Source organism: Amphibalanus amphitrite, unplaced genomic scaffold (assembly GCF_019059575.1).
Source record: "Amphibalanus amphitrite isolate SeventyFive unplaced genomic scaffold, NRLGWU_Aamphi_draft 000016F_arrow, whole genome shotgun sequence".
Lineage (NCBI taxonomy): Eukaryota > Metazoa > Arthropoda > Thecostraca > Balanomorpha > Balanidae > Amphibalanus > Amphibalanus amphitrite.
In genome coordinates this window covers 912,508-932,969 of record NW_024881512.1, presented here as the reverse complement: position 1 = coordinate 932,969, position 20,462 = coordinate 912,508, and the positions used below count along the sequence as shown (strand labels likewise).

The window sequence follows — 20,462 nt, the reverse complement described above, 5'->3', positions numbered from 1 at the left end:
AGGTTCTCTGCAGGCCCTTCCTTCTCCGCTCCGGGCGCGCTCCGCTGGGCTCTCGTCCAATTAACGCCGGATTAGTACACTCCTGTGCGTTTGAGGCGCGGCGCCGACGCCCCTCCGCGGTCACGGGTCGAGGGCAGCCCGCCGCCATTGTTTCGCCGCCGCCCACAGCCCGCCGCCGCGCCGCCGCCCGGCGCGCCGGCCCAGCGTCGGGCCATGTTTTCATGACGCTGTCGTTAAATTTTTCCGGCTTGTAGAGAGCCAAAAGCGTCGCCAAAGAGTCCAGTCAACCATCAGCGGCGCGCTAAATCAGGTGAAAAATCGCCGTCCGACTGTTCGCCGGCGCTCCGCGTGGCAGAGGGCGGCTCAATGGGAGCCGGGCCAGCTGGCCGCTCGCCGCGCGGCCGACAACAATTAATTCGTCATTATCAATTATTTGACGCCCTTTTGAGTGCGGCTGTCGGTGCTGGCGGCCTGCGGTCCGCCGGCGGCTGAAGCGGACCACGCTGTGGGCCACGCTGACGGGACCCGGAGGGGGGCCCGCGGCCGCGCCAGGGCCAACGGACGCCGGATTACGCCGCGTCTTGGTTTGAGTGGCGGCGGATTTGCCGCGCGGCGCCGACCCGCACCACAATGCGCGACATCGCCGCTGCCGGTAAACAAGGATTATACGTTCGTTTCTGTTCAATCTGATCTGAATGCGGTGGTGTGCCTGTGGGAGGTCGCCGTGTAAAACAGCCCACTGGCTGGTGACGCGTCGCGCCGAGCCGGCTCCCAGAGCAGGGCGCCGCTCCGCCACTCATTATCATATTTCCCACGTTAGACGCGCTGCAACTGTGGAACATTGATAGTGCTCTTTGTGGCTTCGGCTCCATCAACTGCCCGGCGATGGAGGGCAGTGTAGTGGCGAGCCGCGCTGGTAGCGAGCCTGTTGTGTGGTCCCTCACACAGACACTCGTAACGACTTGTCAGCACGTCGCATCTCGTGACAAATAGATGTCCGTTTGACGATTTGTTTGTAAGTCTGTTTTGAAACCATCAAATCATGCACCGTTCACGTGTGCTCTCCGAGATGCGTGAGAAAAGTAATGAGTGTGTGTGTGTGAGAAACACGATTCAAAAGTTCAAACGGTGCGGTGAGGTTTGGTAATTGTCCAAACGCATTTCTGTTCAATATCAGGTGCGTGTACTGTGTAGGTATCTATTCGGTGATGTGTCCGCAGGCGGCTTGATGGGTGTGGTCTTTTCCTTCCTTGCTAATTACGTAAGGGGCCAGTTCTTCGTTTACATTTCATTGCTTGTTTTGGCACACCACTCATTTCATTTCTCTTCATTTTGTTGTCCACATCGTTCCACGTCTCCCCACTCTCATCTCGGCCCTTGTCGCCTTTTCCGCCGCTTGGCGTTCAGCTCAGCCCCAGGACCTGCAGCTAACTCCTCGGCCGCGACCGCTCAGCACGAAGCATTACTAAATATCCGCAGTCAACGACAATGCCGGGAAAATTGCCGGCGTAATTAAAACGGAGGCCGTTAAGGGGCCTAATCCCGACCGTTTCTCGAGTTAAATTACTCAAAAGGAGATTGTTGATTTATTGACGCGGCAGTGGGACCACGGCCGGGCCGACTGCCTTTGTTGGCTTCGGCGCCAGCGTGGAAAACAGGGCACTGTCGGGAGCTGCGCGGCGCGCGTGGTGGGGGACAGGGGGACGATGAGGCCGGCAGACAACGAACGGAGACTCGTCGCCGCTCTCAACGTCTGCTCTTAACCCGCGCGGGGCTGGGGTCTCCAGCCGAACGCGCGGGGCTGGGGGGGGGGGGGTAAATTTTACCCCCCCTGTTATCTCCCGAACTAATGGTCCGATTTGAAAAATTCAAACGCCAATCGAAAGATCTCATCACGAACAACTAAAAACATGTACTTAATTTTAAGTTTGAGGTCAAGGTCAAGGTCAGGTCAAGGGTACAAATTGCAAGTTCCTACAGTATCGGCCTTGCACCGTAGTTGCCGAAGAATGGAGTCATGGACTGAGACTGATCGCCCAAAACGTGTTCTTAGGCTACCAAGACAATACTCGTTGCATACAATATCATTCAGAGGTCAAGGTCAAGGTCAGGTCAGGTCAGGTCAGGTCAGGTCACCAAAAACAAAATATAGAAAAGGGCATGTGCGACACATGTTTTATGGGTCATTTTACTCATAGAATTCAATAGGCACACTCAATAAGTGATATGGACCACCTCTGGATGAATTTCAGGTCGAGGTCAGGTCAAGGTCAGGTCAAGTGAGGTCAAATTTTGAAGTTGGTTGTTAAGGCCTAAAAGGGTGTCTGGCTGATGCAGTTTTTCACGGCGAATCGAATGGTGCTATTTTTGTTTCCGTACGAGGTCTAGAACTTCCAAAAAAGTTATTTTTCAAAATTTTTGTGTGTCGTGACGTCAAATTTTTTTGAATAACTCCCACATTTTTTAACCCATTCTTCTAAAACTTGGTATGTAGGTGCACATAGACCACTTCTCTGACATGTATTCCGGTTTTTTATACACTCAAAATTTTGGATTTTATAACTATTTTCCCAAAAAGTCAGTTTTTTGAAAAAATTTGGGCCAAAATCCAAAATTTTCAAAAAACGGAGATAGCCATTTGATAGACAAAGTAGAATTACGTATATCCTTTTTTGTTACGTCTTGATTCCTTTAAAAATGAAGATGTTAGCGGCGTTTGAACTTTTGCCGTTTTTGAGGCGAAAATGGCGAACATGACGTCACTAAAACGTCAATTTCTCAAAAATTCTCCGACGGATTTCGTTCAAATTTTCAGGGAACGTGTCAAATTGATGTAAGAAAAGGTACTAAAAGTTTGGCGGCGCTGTGCGCCGCCGTTTTTGAGATATTGCAAAAATTCGCGAGGGGGGGGTAAAATTTACCCCCCCCCAGCCCCGCGCGGGTTAACTGATAAAAAGTTTACAAATATGTCTTACATAAGAATTACAGAAATGTTATGATGACAAATAAACGTTTGAAGTTGAAATGTCGCATTGTCATGAATACCTAACAAATTGCATTTTTAAGATGTTCTACATAACATCGCTTTCACACCGTAACCTCCTTTAGCTCTTTCACAAATAAAGAACAATTTTAAAAGTACCCAGGGAAGAATTCCACGTCAAATAAGTTAGTTTTCACATTCCTTGGGTGGCCGTTCTGGTTTAGTAAATGTCATTCTGGAGGCCGGGCGACGTAAAATGTCGGGCGTGTCTCGCTCCACCCCCGCACCTGATGGGGCTAATTTACCGACTCGGGCACCAGCAGCGCTGTAAAGCATGCCACGCTCCTTTCTCACGCGGCTCCAAACCTGCTCCTCTATAGCCCGCTCTTTTCACCAGCTGTGCTCGTGGCCCTCACCGGGAGCTGTCAAAAGCTGCTGCCGAACACACCATGTATCCAAAAGTAGCCAGCCAATGGAACGCGCGCGCCGCGAGCACCCGGCCCGAGCCGCTCTCAAAGGCATTCCATCGGCGGCGCGGCGGCGTCCCCGCGATACTCTGACGTCACAATCGCGCCTTCTCGCGGCGTCTTACAGCGCGCTACCTTGTAGATAGAATTCCACTAGCCGGTACCATAATGGAGACAATCTTACCTGCGCCGAGCCGGAGCGCGCGGCCCACCTCGCCGGCCGACCCATCCGCCGGACCGCCTCGCTCGTCATAGCACGTCCCAGGCCGGACCCCAGTCGCCGGCTCGAAAGGCCGACAGGCCGGGCCGGCCCACATATTATCCATATTTCGGCCCCGCTTTCAGGCCGGCTTATTGATGTCAGCGGGGCTCTCGTCCCGTATATTTCATCGTGATTATGGTATCGGTGGCGGCGGCGGCCCTCGGTGCCGCTGGGCGCTGCACGCGGCACTCACCGACACCGCCATTGACGCGGGCCGGCATTCAACTCGTTGCGGCACCCCTGCCGGCGCGCTCTCTGTATAAATGTTTCACTTAGGGTGCGCATTCAGACCGGCGGCGCCGTTTGTACTGAGCGGTGGCTTATGGCTGTTTATGTAGGCTCCCGGCCGACACCGGCCCTGCTTGTCGACCGGCTGGTTTACAAATCTTTTCAAGTGTCGCGCGGGAGGGGAGCGCGGCAGGCCGGCCGGCCCGGCCCGGCTGCGGCGCGGCGCTGTCGTCACAATATTTTGCTGGCGACCGCCGGCGCCCCGCGGCGCCCCGCTTTGTGATACGTGCGATCGGGTTCCGTGCCGACTGAATACAAGATGCAATGATGAAATTGGGGAGGTTTTGCGGCGGCACGGGTGCGGCCGAGGGCGCGGGGACGGGGACAGGGGAGGGTGCCGGGTCTTTGGACGAGGGTGACTCGTGTTCTAAAGGAGCGCACCACCAGTAATTAGGAGGCATTTAACGCACAAGGGAGGCAGGAGCAATGGATGGTGGCCCGGCTAAATCAAGGCATTAGTCCCGACTGGAGAGTCTGTAATTTGGCTGCATTGTGGCGATGTCACTTAGAGATGTGAATGAACGCATCGTCTGGGGAGTTCTATTCAGCCGTGTTAGATGAAGCTCGCGGAAGCGTTTAGATGGAAAAGTCACAAAAAGTGATAACTTGGCGAAGTTTGGATTAATAAGAAGAAATCATTCTTAAACCTACAAACGATCGTCATATGAATAAACGTTTCTATTTTTTAAGATTGAATGAAAGTTGAATGAAAATATTTGTCAAATCAAACAAAAGGGACGGTTTCAATAAAAAGATGCCTAATAATTTAGTTACTCATATGCGAAGCCAAAGAGCATCGAAGCGCTATATTGTCATCAACCACCTGTCCATAGCCTCCTCATTATTCATATGAAATAGTTGCGCTGAAATTCGAACCGTTTATTCGACATGGCGGCCTTCGTCGCCCCTCGTTCTCCTCTCCCCGTTCTTTTTACCTGCATTCTTTGTATGTTAATTTCAGCTCGAGCGTGTAACCTGGCCCCGCCTCTGCGGCACGTCGTCCGCCGTCTAGAGGATCGGGGATCGCATTCCCTCTCTCCCTGACCGATGCAGTAAGGCCAGCGACCGACCGACCGGCCAGCGCAGCGACCGACCGACCGGCCGACCGCCCAACTGCCGGCGCCGCCCGCCCGCCCGCGGTCAGCGGCCGACCGCGGCCGACCCAGCCGCCCTCATCGCCGCCATCTTCGTGACGTAACGAGAAACATAAATCAGACGAGCGCCAATTTATGAAGCACATAGCGGCGCGAACTGGCCGGCCCGCCAGCCGGCCGGCCGCCTTGTTAGCCGCGTACCACGTGACCGGCCGGCGGAGACGCGGCGGCCGGCGGCGGTCGGTCACGTGACGGCCGGCCACCATCGATCACCGGCGGGCCGGAGTGGCGGCCGCACGGGCCCGCCGGCCCTAATGGCCCCACTCTACACGCACGGTGATAATTCGTATTTCATACGGCCGGCTGGTCGGCGGCGGCTGGCCGGCGCGCCGGGCGTCCTTTTGTGGCCAGTGCAGTCCTCCGCCGCCGCTGCCGCCGCCGGCGTCGACAGCGAGTCACAATGGCGGCAGTGGTACTGCAGAGGGAAGACGGAGCCGGCCGACGACTGACGACTGGCGAGTGACGTCTGACGACTGACGAGTGACGATTGAAAACTGATTAGGTACTGACAACAGACAACTGACGTCTAACTACAAACAGGTGACCACTGGCGAGTTGGCGACTGACAACTGAGGATTGAAGAGTGACGACTGTAGATCAATAACTGACAACTGACGATTGACGACTGACGACTGACAACTGACGACTGACGGCTGACGAGTAGGAACCGACTATACCTACTGGCGACTGACGAGTGACGAATTACAACTGTAAACTGGTGGCTGACTAGTGGCAACTGGCAACTGACGACTGACGACTGACTTTACTGGGAGTGGGGACTGTCTTTACTGAATACGGGCGACTGACTTTACTGGCGACTCACTTTACTGACGACTTCGACTGATGAACGATTCCACTGGCGACCGACGACTGACTACTGACGACTGTCTTAACTGGCGAGTGACTACTGACGACTGTCTCTACTGACGACTGACGACTGACAACTGACGACCGGCGATCCCGGGTGACTGACGACTGTCTTTACTGGCGACTGACTACTGACGACTGACTTCTGACTACTATCAACTGACGACTGGCGATCCCTGGTGACTGACGACTGTCTGTACTGGCGACTGACTACTGACGACTGACTTCTGACTACTATCAACTGACGATTGGCGATCCCTGGTGACTGACGACTGTCTGTACTGGCAGCTGACTACGACGACTGACTTCTGACTACTATCAACTGACGACTGGCGATCCCTGGTGACTGACGACTGTCTGTACTGGCGACTGACTACTGACGACTGGCTTCTGACTACTATCAACTGACGACTGGCGATCCCTGGTGACTGACGACTGTCTGTACTGGCAGCTGACTACTGACGACTGACTTCTGACTACTATCAACTGACGACTGGCGATCCCGGGTGACTGACGACTGTCTTTACTGGCGACTGACTACTGACGACTGACTTCTGACTACTATCAACTGACGACTGGCGATCCCGGGTGACTGACGACTGTCTGTACTGGCGACTGACTACTGACGACTGGCTTCTGACTACTATCAACTGACGACTGGCGATCCCTGGTGACTGACGACTGTCTGTACTGGCAGCTGACTACTGACGACTGACTTCTGACTACTATCAACTGACGACTGGCGATTCCGGGTGACTGACGACTGTCTTTACTGGCGACTGACTACTGACGACTGACTTCTGACTACTATCAACTGACGACCGGCGATCCCGGGTGACTGACGACTGTCTTTACTGGCAGCTGACTACTGACGACTGACTTCTGACTACTATCAACTGACGACCGGCGATCCCTGGTGACTGGCGACTGGCGACTGGTGACTGACTACTGACGACTGACTTCTGACTACTACCAACTGACGACCGGCGATCCCGGGTGACTGACGACTGTCTGTACTGGCAGCTGACTACTGACGACTGACTTCTGACTACTATCAACTGACGACTGGCGATCCCTGGTGACTGACGACTGTCTGTACTGGCGACTGACTACTGACGACTGGCTTCTGACTACTATCAACTGACGACTGGCGATCCCTGGTGACTGACGACTGTCTGTACACTATATATAGCCTTGGTCTGTACTGGCGACTGACTACTGACGACTGGCTTCTGACTACTATCAACTGACGACTGGCGATCCCTGGTGACTGACGACTGTCTGTACTGGCGACTGACTACTGACGACTGGCTTCTGACTACTATCAACTGACGACTGGCGATCCCTGGTGACTGACGACTGTCTGTACTGGCGACTGACTACTGACGACTGACTTCTGACTACTATCAACTGACGACTGGCGATCCCTGGTGACTGACGACTGTCTGTACTGGCGACTGACTACTGACGACTGACTTCTGACTACTATCAACTGACGACTGGCGATCCCGGGTGACTGACGACTGTCTGTACTGGCGACTGACTACTGACGACTGGCTTCTGACTACTATCAACTGACGACTGGCGATCCCTGGTGACTGACGACTGTCTGTACTGGCGACTGACTACTGACGACTGGCTTCTGACTACTATCAACTGACGACTGGCGATTCCTGGTGACTGACGACTGTCTGTACTGGCGACTGACTACTGACGACTGACTTCTGACTACTATCAACTGACGACTGGCGATCCCTGGTGACTGACGACTGTCTGTACTGGCGACTGACTACTGACGACTGGCTTCTGACTACTATCAACTGACGACTGGCGATCCCTGGTGACTGACGACTGTCTGTACTGGCGACTGACTACTGACGACTGACTTCTGACTACTATCAACTGACGACTGGCGATCCCTGGTGACTGACGACTGTCTGTACTGGCGACTGACTACTGACGACTGGCTTCTGACTACTATCAACTGACGACTGGCGATCCTTGGTGACTGACGACTGGCGACTGGTGACCGGCCAGTGGACGAACGGTGGGTGGGTGGGAGCTGACTGGTGAGGCTGGGTCAAATGAAAAGAGGGGCACATTTTGTATAAAGTTCGTATCTAACTATGCATGATCAACAGGGATGCGGGGAAGTGACAATCGAATTAGATTTGAGGCGAATGCATTGGTGGATCGTTTAGAACGAAGAGATTATCCTTTTTTTATAAACGCTTCATTTTAAGAGCTTCAATGTGATGCCCGCTACAAGCTCCATCCCTTCATCTTAGAGTCGATCAACGGAAATCATCCCGACGTGCCCGTCTGGTCCAGGGTCGCCCGTCTGGTTTCCACACCAAGCGGGCGCGAAGCCCAGAAAAACGCGCGGGCGCCCCACAAACTTGTGTGAGCGGTCAGGCCCTGCAGTTCGTGAGACGGTATAGGACAATGATGGGACATGATGGATCGCGGAGTGCTTCGTGTGGTATTAGAAAGTAGCCTTGTTGGTGGACCTCGATAGGATAGTGGGAGACAGTGGCGAGTGGGCATGCTGGTTGGAGTCGCTGGGAAGGAGATGAATGACAATGGTTGGATGTATATTGACATGGGGAGGAGGCAAATTAGTGCGCTACGCTGGTTGTGATGGTGACCTTAGTGGGACTGATGGGACTCGACAAGATAATTTGTTTCGGAAACGGTAATCAAGATTATAAAGCACAAGAACAGGTAAGCTCAAGAAAGATCAGGGTGACAGGATGATAAGAGGGGTAGGACGATGTAGTCTGGGACGATGTAGCCATGGAAAACGGTGCAGTTGGTGGGCTGTAAGTCTGCGACACCGGTCGCTGGGAGCCCTGGACAGAGAGGGTCGCGGATAATTACCTGTCTCGCCGGTCGGAGGCTGAACGGGGACGGAGGGACCGAGGGACCGACCGGCCGTCTAGCCCACTGATCCGGCTAATCCAGCCCGTAACAGCCGATGGGGCCCATTGTGACGGGGCGCCACACCGCCGCTTCGTGGGCGGCGCGGGAATCCTCGGACTGACAGCGGGGGCGGCAGCGGGGGAGGCACTAGGGGCGGCGCTGGGGCGGCGCCGGACTCCTCGGGCTGACAGCGGGGGCGGCAACGGGGGCGGCAACGGGGGCGGCACTGAGGGCGGCACTGGAATGGCGGCGCGGGACTCCACGGGGTGGCAGCGTGGTGGCAGCGGGGGCGGCACTGAGGGTGGCAACGGGGGCGGCACTGAGGGCGGCACTAGGGCGGTATTGGGACTGCATTTGAACGGCGCTGGGCACGGCGCGGGACTCCTCGAGGTGACAGCGGGGTGGCAGCGAAGACGGCACCGAAATGGCGGCGCTGAGGGCGGATCGGGGCCACAGCGGACGGCAGCGGCAGTAATTCAGCGGCAACAGCTCGGTGGATATGATGTCGAGGTGGAATACACCGGTGGGTGGAGGTGAATGGCCGTAATATAACTACCTATGTTGAGCTAGATTCCGCTGCTAAATAAGCTATCCACCATACTGTCGCTGTAAGACGTCACCTGCAATGCACTATGACGTCACTGTCCCGAGCTCCGGTAGTCACCTACCGGTGGGTACCGGACGGCAGCTGACGTCCGACCCCGCCGCTCCGACCCGCCGCGCGGTTCCCTCTGCTCGCCAGTCGAGCGTGCGCTACATGACATGACCGCGGCCCACGCACACAAAGGACTCATTTGTTTCAGCCGGCGATAAGATTGCGGCGCAGACGGGTTCGGCGCGGCGTCACCGGGCAGCAGATGTCGCCGAACCGCCGCCGAACCGCCGCCATGTCACAGCCGGCTCCAAAGCTGCCGCGCTATGTCGGCTGTTTTGTGAAGGCGGCTGAACTCCTGAGAGGGCGGCTTGAAAATATGATGTAAACAGGCTCTCAGCACCGAGGCTAAGACGTTCTCAAAGGCTCGCCGCAGTGGTATGTGCGGACTAGGTGGTCGCCGAGCGCCCAACAGCTGGGGGAGATGTCACGGTGAACGAGTCTGTCAATTTGTCATCAGTGGCGACTGACGAGTTTCGCGGACTGACGAGTTTCCTGGGTAGTTATGCATGTGATTTTAGACACGGTTGAACAGTCTGGCTAATTGCTGGGCGCACGATAGCCATAGGCATACCCAGGGGCGGATCCAGAAAATCTCCAAGGGAGGGGCCATTAGAAACCAGGAGGCCCCCCCCATAATCCCACCTGTTGGAGGCCCCATCTTCCCACTTGTTGGGGCCCCCCCCAAAAAAAACTGCGTCTATTGAGCTTATCTAGCTGTTCAGGCAACATCTCAACATCTGTGCAGGCGTGGAGGCCCTCTGTGCAGGTTAGGAGGCCCTGTAAAAGTGGTCATCTCTGTGAGTATAAGAGACCTCCAAGTTATGAAAAGCTTTACCAATCTTCTAACAAAGAAGTCTTCTCAGCTAGTCTTCTAAGAAATAACTAAAAGGGTAGGTTAAAAAAACTCATCGGATTTCGGCCACTTTATTTTCAGGAGGCCCCCTTTTCAGCTTTTTAACTTTTTAACTTTTTATTTTATTTTTGAAAAAAAAATCGGCCAAGGGGGGGCCATGGCCCCCATGCCCCCCCCTTGTATCCGCGCCTGGGCATACCACGTCGCCATGTGGAAAAGAATGATTTTAGATAAAAAAGGACATTGTGATAGAGGCGTCTGGCGATGCATGTATGTAAATATATAATTATGTTACTACTAAATCGTTTCAACTTTCAGCATCCACATGTGCGAATATCTTTAACCCGCGCACCGACGGGGGGGGGGCGGATATCCGCCCCCCCCCCTGAGGTTTTTCGCGAATAACGGGAAAACCGCGGCGCGTAGCGCCGCGAAATTTGGTATGACTATTCCCTTATCAATTTTACACATGGTGTGCAAGTTTGAACCTCCTACTTTTCAAGGTCAGGTCACCAGGTCACTTTGAATGACCCAACCTCAAGTCACTTTTTTGCAACTTTGTCACCGTGCCAGAGCTACAGTAGATGTCGGAGGCCTTTGAAAGTCGCAGGATGTTATTAGGTCATTAGTAGCTACAATTTGTATATCTCGGAATTTTGATATCGGTGACCTAAGGTCAGGTCAATTTCGCGACCTCCCCATTATAAGTCAATGGGGGAAAAATCAACTCCCTGTTTTTACCACTAAAACGGGTCGGAATGGCCCCATATACCATACATGACTTCATATACGATCAACCTTCACTACCTTGAGGTCTGTTTTGCTGTTGGGCAGCTGTGAGGTCATGTGACGTCATCAAAGGTCACCAAAGGTTTTTGGCCAATAACTCCGTACAGGAACAAGATACAGACGCGTGGATGGTCTCATTGTGTTCAGCTCGTCAAGACGCATCGAATGATATACATGATGACCTCGAGGTCACGTGACCTGAGGTCAACCTTTGACCTTGACCTTTCGAGGTCAACATATATATCATTCGATGCGGATTGACGAGAGGATCACGATGATGCCCTTAGTTTGTTCCTATCTTGACTAATTCGAAAGTTATTCGAGAAAAACTCTCTCCATATTTAGCGCCGCCATTTTGACTTTTTCGACCCCTGTGACGTCATCTTTGACCTGACCTGAAAATGACCTTAGTAAAAATTGTAGATCTTGACCGTGCGTATCCGATGCCGTTTACCGCTTGTCGCTATCTTGCTTCGTTCTCGAGATCTCAGGGGGGGGGGCGGTCATCCGCCCCCCCCCCCCGTCGGTACTAAGTTGGCGCAGACCCCCGTCGGTGCGCGGGTTAAACGTATGTAAGTTTCAAATAAAGCTAAACCGTCACACCTTTGACCCTTATCGTCGTGTCCAGCATTAGCCGGACACCACTCCCGCTACCAGTCTCGCCCGTTATCCGGTGTGTCTCGGCGGCCCGTCTCCGGCCGATATCCGGCGCCGGGTGAGGCCGGTGATTGGACCGCACCGGTCGCCATCAGTGCTCGTTAGCCGGCCACGCTCCCCAGTCGCGGCACGTCGCCGCTGTCACCGCAGCAGCAGATGACGGCGACGGAGACGGCGGCGGAGACGACGGCAGCGAACATGATGATGATTGTACGACAGCAGCAGCAAGAGCCGACATGTAGGTTCTTACGTTATTGTTGGCCATGCTGCCCTTATACGTAGTGGAAATGCAGCTAGGCAGGCCACACTGTCTTCACACAATATCCCAAAACGTCTTTAACCCGCGCCCCGCTGGGGGGGGGGGGCAGAATCTGCCCCCCTCCCGTTTTTCGCCAATAACTTCTAAACGCGTTACGCCAGCGACGTCAAACTTTCAGTACCTTATCATACATCAATTTGACACGCTCCCTGAAAATTTGAGCGAAATCCGTCGGAAAATTTTTGAGAAATTGACGTTTTAGTGACGTCATGTTCGCCATTTTCGCCTCAAAAACGGCAAAATTTCAAACGCCGCTAACATCTTCATTTTTAAAGGAATCAAGACGTAACAAAAAAGGTTATACGTGATTCTACTTTGTCTATCAAATGGCTATCTCAGTTTTTTGAAAATTTTGGATTTTGGCCAACATTTTTCCAAAAAACTGACTTTTTTGGGAAAATATTTATAAAATCCAAAATTTTGGGTTTATCGAAAAAACCGGAATATATGTCAAAGAACTGATCTATGTGCACCTACATACCAATTTTTAGAAGAATCGGTTCAAAAATATGGGAGTTATTCAAAATTTTATGACGTCACGACACACAAAATTTTTGAAAAATGATTTTTTTTGGAAGTTCTAGACCTCGTACGGAAACAAAAATAGCACCATTCGATTTGCCGTGAAAAACTGCATCGGATAGACACCTTTTTAGGCCTTAACAACCAACTTCAAAATTTGACCTCACTTGACCTGACCTTGACCTGACCTCGACCTGAAATTCATCCAGAGGTGGTCCATATCAATTATTGAGTGTGCCTTTTGAATTCCATGAGTAAAATGACCCATAAAACATGTGTCGCACATGCCCTTTTCTATATTTTGTTTTTGGTGACCTGACCTGACCTGACCTGACCTTGACCTTGACCTTTGAATGACATTGTGTGCAACGAATATTGTCTTGGTAGTCTAAGAACACGTTTTGGGCAATCAGTCTCAGTCCATTCTTCGGCAACTACGGTGCAAGGCCGATACTGTAGAAACTTGCATTTTGTACCCTTGACCTGACCTTGACCTGACCTCTGACCTACTTAAGCAAAAAAATTTGGGCTCCTAAGATCCGCCTTGTTGAGAGCTTTCGATTGCCGTTTTCCCCGTCTTTCTACGACCATCGGTTCGGAAGTTAGACAGGGGGGGCAGAATCTGCCCCCCCCCCCCCCCAGCAGGGCGCGTATGGCTGAATAGCCCAGCGGGGCGCGGGTTAAGAAAAAGTTACTAGCTAAAAAGGTCATTTTCGTTAGGGGCACAAGTAAAGCGACAAAAATAGCAGTTCAGAGCTTCCAATACCCAATACCGCCATAGTACTGGCAAACGAACCTGAATGTTTCAACTTATTATGAGCATTAAAGTGACCTGCTCTCGCCTGCTCTCGGCCTGCTCTCGATATCACATAAATGCACATAAATGCGACTTCGAACATACCTACGGGTAGTCTGCTAGCGGAATGCCAAGTACCCTAAATCAACGCAGCCACCACTCTGGCGGAGGCCAGCAGTCTCAGCTAGTGGCCATAGGTGACGGAGACGCGCCAACGACTCGGCCACATCAGCGTAATCACCCCCGGCCACCGGCACTCAGCGCGTCGGCGTCATTGTCGCCGGCGGCGGCGGCGGGCGGTAATGGTGGGACAGCGGCGGCGGTCGAAAGTCGCCCGGCGGTGGCGGCGGCGGCGGCGCGGCCGTTATCGCGGGGCGTCCGACGTCAATGGCGGCGGTCGGCCCGCCGAATGGGTCGTGCCACCGCCGGACCCGGCGCCGGCCTGCCCGCCGCCGCCGCCGGCCGTTGTCGAGCCGTTCCGGTCGTGCTCGGGCCGTAGTCAGCCGTGCTGGGGCCGTAGCCGGGTCGTTCGCAGCCCGGGCGCGGCAGTTCCGGGGCTGCTTCCATGTTATGCGGAGATGTCCGGGGCTCTTGGGAGATGTAAGGGCCGGCTGGAGCTGTTCCGGGCTCTCTGGGCCGACTGTGACTCTGGCCTTTGGGTCCGGAACAGCCCTGAACATCCCGGAGCGCGGACGGAACACAGAGGTCATTGGGAGGATTAAAGCGACAGAGACCCGTCGCTCGTCCATTCACTGGCGATATTCGATTTTCTGAGTGTCGTGGGTCTTTGGGTGGCCTCTGTACTGTCTCGGTAAGACGATGAAAGCCAATCGGGAGAGTGAGACAAAATGGCAAAGGGGCCTCTGGAATGGGTAGTTAGACCAAACAAAGCGCTGGTCAGAAGGAACAGCGAGGGACACGGTGGTGGAGCTAAGGATGCTCCGACGATAAGCATTGCGATTTCCAATTCCTAGATAACGGCATCGGTTCAGACTGGTGGGAAGCAGCTGCACTCCAATCACCCAGGGTGCATCAGTGAGGATATAGTCTGAGATTCGGTTGAAATCAAACTCACCAAGATATGCCTATCCCTATTTTTAAAAGCATTTTGGCTAAAAAATATAGGAAAAGTACATACAAAGCGTTAACCATGGTTAAAGAAAGAGTTTGGTGGCATATTTAAAATGAAAGCCGTACCTAATCGTCTCGCTCACGTATAAAGCTGGGACGAAGTCCACATAAATGCGCCCCTTTTATGCCGTGAAGATAAGTAATAAGACCTACCCTTACCTATTGGCAAATGAAAAGTTAAAATGTTGGTAGGTATCATTTTTTTCTTTAAAGAATACATGAACATTAATTTTCGATAACGTTGAAGTGATTAACTATCAGTTTGTATGGTAAGTCTCTACAAATTTGAACCAACATGAATGGCTGCTCAAATGAGTGAGAAGTGTAGCTTATAGGACGAGTGATCGTGAGTCATATGCAGGTCCTGAAAATCGGTGTTAAGCGCTCTCCCCAAAAATCAACTCCATAAACTGCCTGGATTTCGATACTTAATGCGTTGGTGTGCTGGTAAACGTTGACTTTCTCTTTTAAAAAAATGTTCAATGTTCCTTTGTAAAGAAAGCATGTGTAATGCCGAATTTTGCGGTTATTATTTTTACATAGTGCCTTGGCTAGTGTCCCTTTTAAATTAACATTTGACAAAACTATGCACACAAGTCAAAAAGCGTGCCTTCATGCCTTCACTTTGTTTCTTTGGAGTTTGGAATAAAGAAGTTCATCATAAGCGTCGATAAGTGGCCTAAAAATAGGACAGACAAAGTAGTTCATAGCATTAGCCACCAGCTTCAGTCCACCCAAATAAAGGAAAAATTTAGCCTGGTGCCCCTGTCCACCCCTAGGGGCATTTTGGGCACGCGATGCATGATGGCGGAATAAACATCCTTCCCAGCACTCCATTTCGTGCTGAACAAGGTGGGACGCGTGCCGCCTGCCCCGAACGAAATGCACCACAAAGCAAACGTCACTCTGGCGGCTGCTCTCGAGGCGCGGCTCATTAATTGCACCCACCTCTCTTATCGTCACCGGGACGCGGTTGCCGCCGATGCAAATTAGCTCTCATGTATCAAACGGGGCGGCCGCCGCCGTCCCAGGGGCCGGGCGAGGGGCGGGCGGCGCCGTGCGCTGATTGGCTGACGCTGCGGCCGGCGGCGCGCTGATTGGTCGGTGCTCGGGCGGCAGCCGGCTCGGGTAAAAACAGTATGGACGGCCAGTCGGGTGGCGACCGATCTCGTGGGCCCAGCTAGTCCGTATTGTTGGCCGCACCTAATGGTTCTTGTCCGGGCCGTGTAGTGGAAAGGCGTAATCACCTGTGACTAACGCAATTAGCATAATCATTTCCACGCGGCGTGACACCTTTGCAGTGACTTTGTGCGCGAGACGAATGCGAAAGTGAGCGGAAGGACCACTGGAGGAGCTGCGAGACCGGCTGTAAGTAATTTTACGGGGTTTTCGCGGATTAGACACCTTGTGCCTGAGCAGTGTATGCATGCCTTGTTTGTGTAGAGCATCGATCGGGCTAGGGGCACAGGCAAATTTATCTAAGCGTTCGCCCAATGCGTGTTTGACGTTTTGCCTAGATTCGGCAATGTCGCAAAACACGGGAACTTGATCGTTTTGGTGTTTGCAGCAAGAGGGCTTGTTTGAATGTCATTGCTTAGCTTAGATGAGCAAACGTGACCACCACTTTCATAGTAGAGCATCCGAAGCAGCCACAGCACTACATAAAATCATCTTTGTACATAAAATTTTGTTGCGGGCCCTTTGTTTTTTCTCTCTCATTTTTTAGAAATAATATGCAGCCTGCTAGGGATTTCAGTCAAAAGGTGAAAAATATAGGTACCTATTCGGGCTCAAGATGAAATGTTCCTATAGCGATTGAAACATTTATATTTTAGGTGGCTAAGCATTCTTCAGTTGCCTTCAGTAGCGGCGGAACACCTTCAACTAAGGGGGCACTGCCGACTTTTGGTCCCATTCTTTCCATGCAACGTCCATAGGGCTAATGTTAGAATGCCCAAATCAAGGGGCACGGTGCCCCGGTGCCCCCCTCCCCCGTTCCGCCGTCTATGGTAACCTTGGAGTCTTTGATACTTTGGTCGAGGTAGGTAGGGCAAAAGCGTTGCGTTTCTATGCAGGCACGCAAGATTTTTATGATTAAAGAGAGGGAAAAAGAGACAGAGAGAGCGGGAGAGAGAGAGAGAGAGAGAGAGAGAGAGAGAGAGAGAGAGAGAGAGAGAGAGAGAGAGAGAGAGAGAGAGAGAGAGAGAGAGAGAGAGAGAGAGAGAGAGAGAGAGAGAGAGAGAGAGAGAGAGAGAGAGAGAGAGAGAGAGAGAGAGAGAGAGAGAGAGAGAGAGAGAGAGAGAGAGAGAGAGAGAGAGAGAGAGAGAGCTTTAGTTCTGTTTAGCAGCCTTAACAAACTTGATGCGCCAAATTTGATTCCAAAATATCACAATGCCTTCTAGTTGTAATGAATGATAAAAATGATTTTAAATTCATAGCAATGCTATAAAAATCCAAAATAAACATCTATACGATTCTCGTGCTGGCGCTTATCAAAAAGTAGCACATGATTTGCTGAATTCGACAAGAAGTTACAGCCTTTGGGTGCAACATGTCTTCTGAGCTTCATTATTTTTCCACGTCTGCTGATGGGAGACTCACACTTGGAAAACAACAATATGTTTCGAGCTCGAATACTGTTGTTTTAAAATATGTTTCTCATGAGGACTCTGTCACCAAATATTTAATACCAACTACAAGCATGGATAGAAGGTTGCGCCGTTCACGTAGCTTGTTTCAGGTAGAACTTGAGTGACTAATGCAATGACTTCAACTACTGTTACTACTGTACTACTGTTATCTGTGACTTCAATAATGTGTGTCTAAACGTTACACTTAACTCTCGACAAACTTATCGGTTTTCTACGTAAGCCCTCGCTGTTTCACCCCTAAATGAGCTAAAGCTTCCCAAAATAAACGGGCATGTGCGTCGTTAGAGACGTAGCGGCTGGCGCTACATGATTTTAAGGATAGTTCAGGTGAACCCAAGGTCCTAAAACATAATCGGGTGAATTGGTAACCACTGGGGCCAAGTCAATGCCCCAAAGTACGGGCTCTGTTTTTGGTGAATTGTTTTTTATGGGGAGTGTATCAACTTATGGTGTCAACTCAACTCAGGTCAGCTAAAGTAAACTCAGGTTGTTAGTTGACCTTATTTTACTTTTAGGTCAGTTGAAAGCAACTCAGGCCAGGAAGCTAGTCGAAAGACGTCACACTATGTAACATAAGATCATTCAGGTCTTGTCCATTGATTCCATTGGTCCATTAGTTCCTCCCCGACTCATTAGCAAAATTCGATCGGGAGTTATTGGCGACAAACTCCGATGACCGTATGTATGACATGACGTAGCGAATCCAAATTTTAGCATAGGACCTTCAACGGAGTGTATTATATCACGACTGCTTGAGATAGTCATGGCTCATTTCCCGTGAAACAATAGCAGTTTCCTTATTTCATCCTTTGGCTTATAATGGCGAGGTCACGTGATCGACCTGACCTCAGAAGGCAATTATGGAAACATCTATTGAGACTACCTGTACCTATCTGAATGATGACAATAGACTTCAACTGATGAGTTATTAGGATGATTTGTTTTTTATTCTTACAACCTTTCTAATGCTACTTAAATACAATACAATACAATACTTATTCACCAGCTGTTGCCACGTAATGCAAGAACTAGTTTACATGCTTTCATGAACAAAAAATAGAGCATTTTAGTGCTATTTTGACAATGTACCGGGCTTTTGTGACCTTGTGACCTGACCTCAGATCACTGGAACCTAAAACTCCCAGGTTAAGTGACAAATACAGGCAGGGTGTACAGTGGCGCGGGAACTTCTTCCAGACTGGGGGGGCTGAACCATAATAGAAATCAACCTAGGGTACCCCCAAATCTAGTTTTCTCACCGGTTTTAGGCTACTTATTTTTCAGACCTTGGCTTTTTCAACAACAAAAAAAAAACGAAAATATTTTCAAAAAGTGAGGTATTCCGTCTCAGCTGAGTGAAGAAACTACCGTTTTGGCAGCCTGGAGTAAAATGAGTTGCCGAGCCAGTGAAATAGGTAGGTGGATTTTTCACTTACATGCTTTCTTCCTTTGTGACCCACAACCCCTAATTTGGGGAGGACAAGCTGCCCAACGGTTCCTGGCCTCATGAAACGTTGTGGGGCACCGCCCCCACGGCCGCAGAGTTGTGGGGGCAAGCTTCCCCCACTGCCCCCTCCCCGGTCCCCCGGTTCCCACGCCAATGTATGAATCTATGAAATTATGTTGGTAGATTTTCGATTTCGATTCCTCCAGCTGGGGGGGGGGGGGGCTCAAATACATTACGAGCCCCCCAGCCGAAAAGCTGGGGGGGGCTCAGCCCCCTAGCCCCCCCGGTTCCCGCGCCACTGAGGGTGTAGGCAGATGCCCTAAGTCGTGTCTGAAGTTTGGTAGCGCTACGTGCTATAGCACTCAGGCTGTCAACGAAAAACTATGGCATTCAGTTGCCGCTAAACTAGTCCAATTTTCCCTTGACCTTGTACCGGTTTTTGAGACCTCTGACCTGGTGACCTGACCCGAAAAGACTGAGACCTGAAATTTTCAGAAAAGGTGCCAAAAGGTTGCTCCAGAGGGTATGGTAAATTTGCCGGCGCTACGCGCCGCCATTTTTACGCTATTTGTGAAAAACCTTAGGGGGGTGCATAATCTCCCTCGCCCGCACATGGGGGACAGGGTGGTTGCCACCCCCTCCCCCCCAGGTAGTTCTTCTGCTCTGCACTCAACACTTTTAACCCTCGCCCGCACATGGGGGGGGGGTGGTTGCCCCCCACCCCCAAGTAGTGTTTCTGCTCTGCACTCAACATTTTTAGAGCTAGAAGCCTGATTTTTCGTATAGCTGCTGCTCTATCCTTTCTTGATGTCCACTAACAATTTCAAGTTTCTGTGGTTTTTGGTTTCGTAGATATGACCTTGTTTTTCAGGTCATGTCATGACCCAAATGACCAATTCTCAACATCTTGCGTTGGCTATGGGCCTTGTGAGCTTTTGACACCTTGATTTCGGCCTTTTTAGCCAGTCTTACCTCCCACCTATCATAGAACATGTTGTTCGACGATGTACAGATGTCAGGGTCAGGGTCAAAGTCAACCTAGGTCATCTAAAAACATTGCGTTTCAGAAAGCTGAATTTACTTTTCGTGAAGTTTGACTGTATTTTGGTAAAAGCTTCTCAGTTCATGATCTCATGTAATAGGGACACATAAACACGGGATACGGAAAGGTAGTGTGGGACGCTGCGGGGGGAAACCTAGCAACAAAAAGGTTTCTACAAATTCCAGAGACTTTCTTCTTCTCATAAAACTTAGTTTTCGCTCTATTCTAGAAAAAAACGGCAACTTTTTATCGATATCGGGGGCTGTAAAAGTCCCCCTCGCAGTTCCGCCAGTGAGTTGTGTTTAGTTTAAGAAGTACCGATTTATGCGAAAAGAAACAAATTTTAGGAGCCAGGCTAAACATTAATTTTACATGTTTTTTTTTTCAGACTATCCTAGCATGACGTTGCCCCTCAAAACGAGTCCAAAAGACGCGCAGAAACTACCTTACTCTGACACTGATGTCACCGATGTCAGTTTCTTATTGGTATAGACAATTTTCACCGCTTTCCACCTATGGAAAAAATCTGTAACTCACTCTCCCTCTCCTTTCTCTTCTTCTGCCTAGCCTTAGGATGTTGTGACGTCATGCTGACACTCATGCATCTTTCCGAACTGACAATTTAACTCAAGCATTTTATGAACCTTTAATCTGCAT

The 20,462-nt window shown here is 51.2% G+C and overlaps 1 protein-coding gene across 2 annotated transcripts in view; it reads left to right on the top strand.

The window, feature by feature from the left end:
* Positions 1–15,813: 15,813 nt before the first annotated feature.
* LOC122387275 (paired box protein Pax-6-like) overlaps positions 15,814–20,462 on the top strand; it is a 33,083-nt gene continuing 28,434 nt past the window's right edge. The window contains exon 1 of one of the 2 annotated variants that reach the window (XM_043377353.1): positions 15,814–16,033. The gene's annotated coding sequence lies outside the window, so the exon portion shown is untranslated. The remainder of the gene's footprint in view (positions 16,034–20,462) is intronic. The other variant, XM_043377344.1, reaches the window with a different exon arrangement.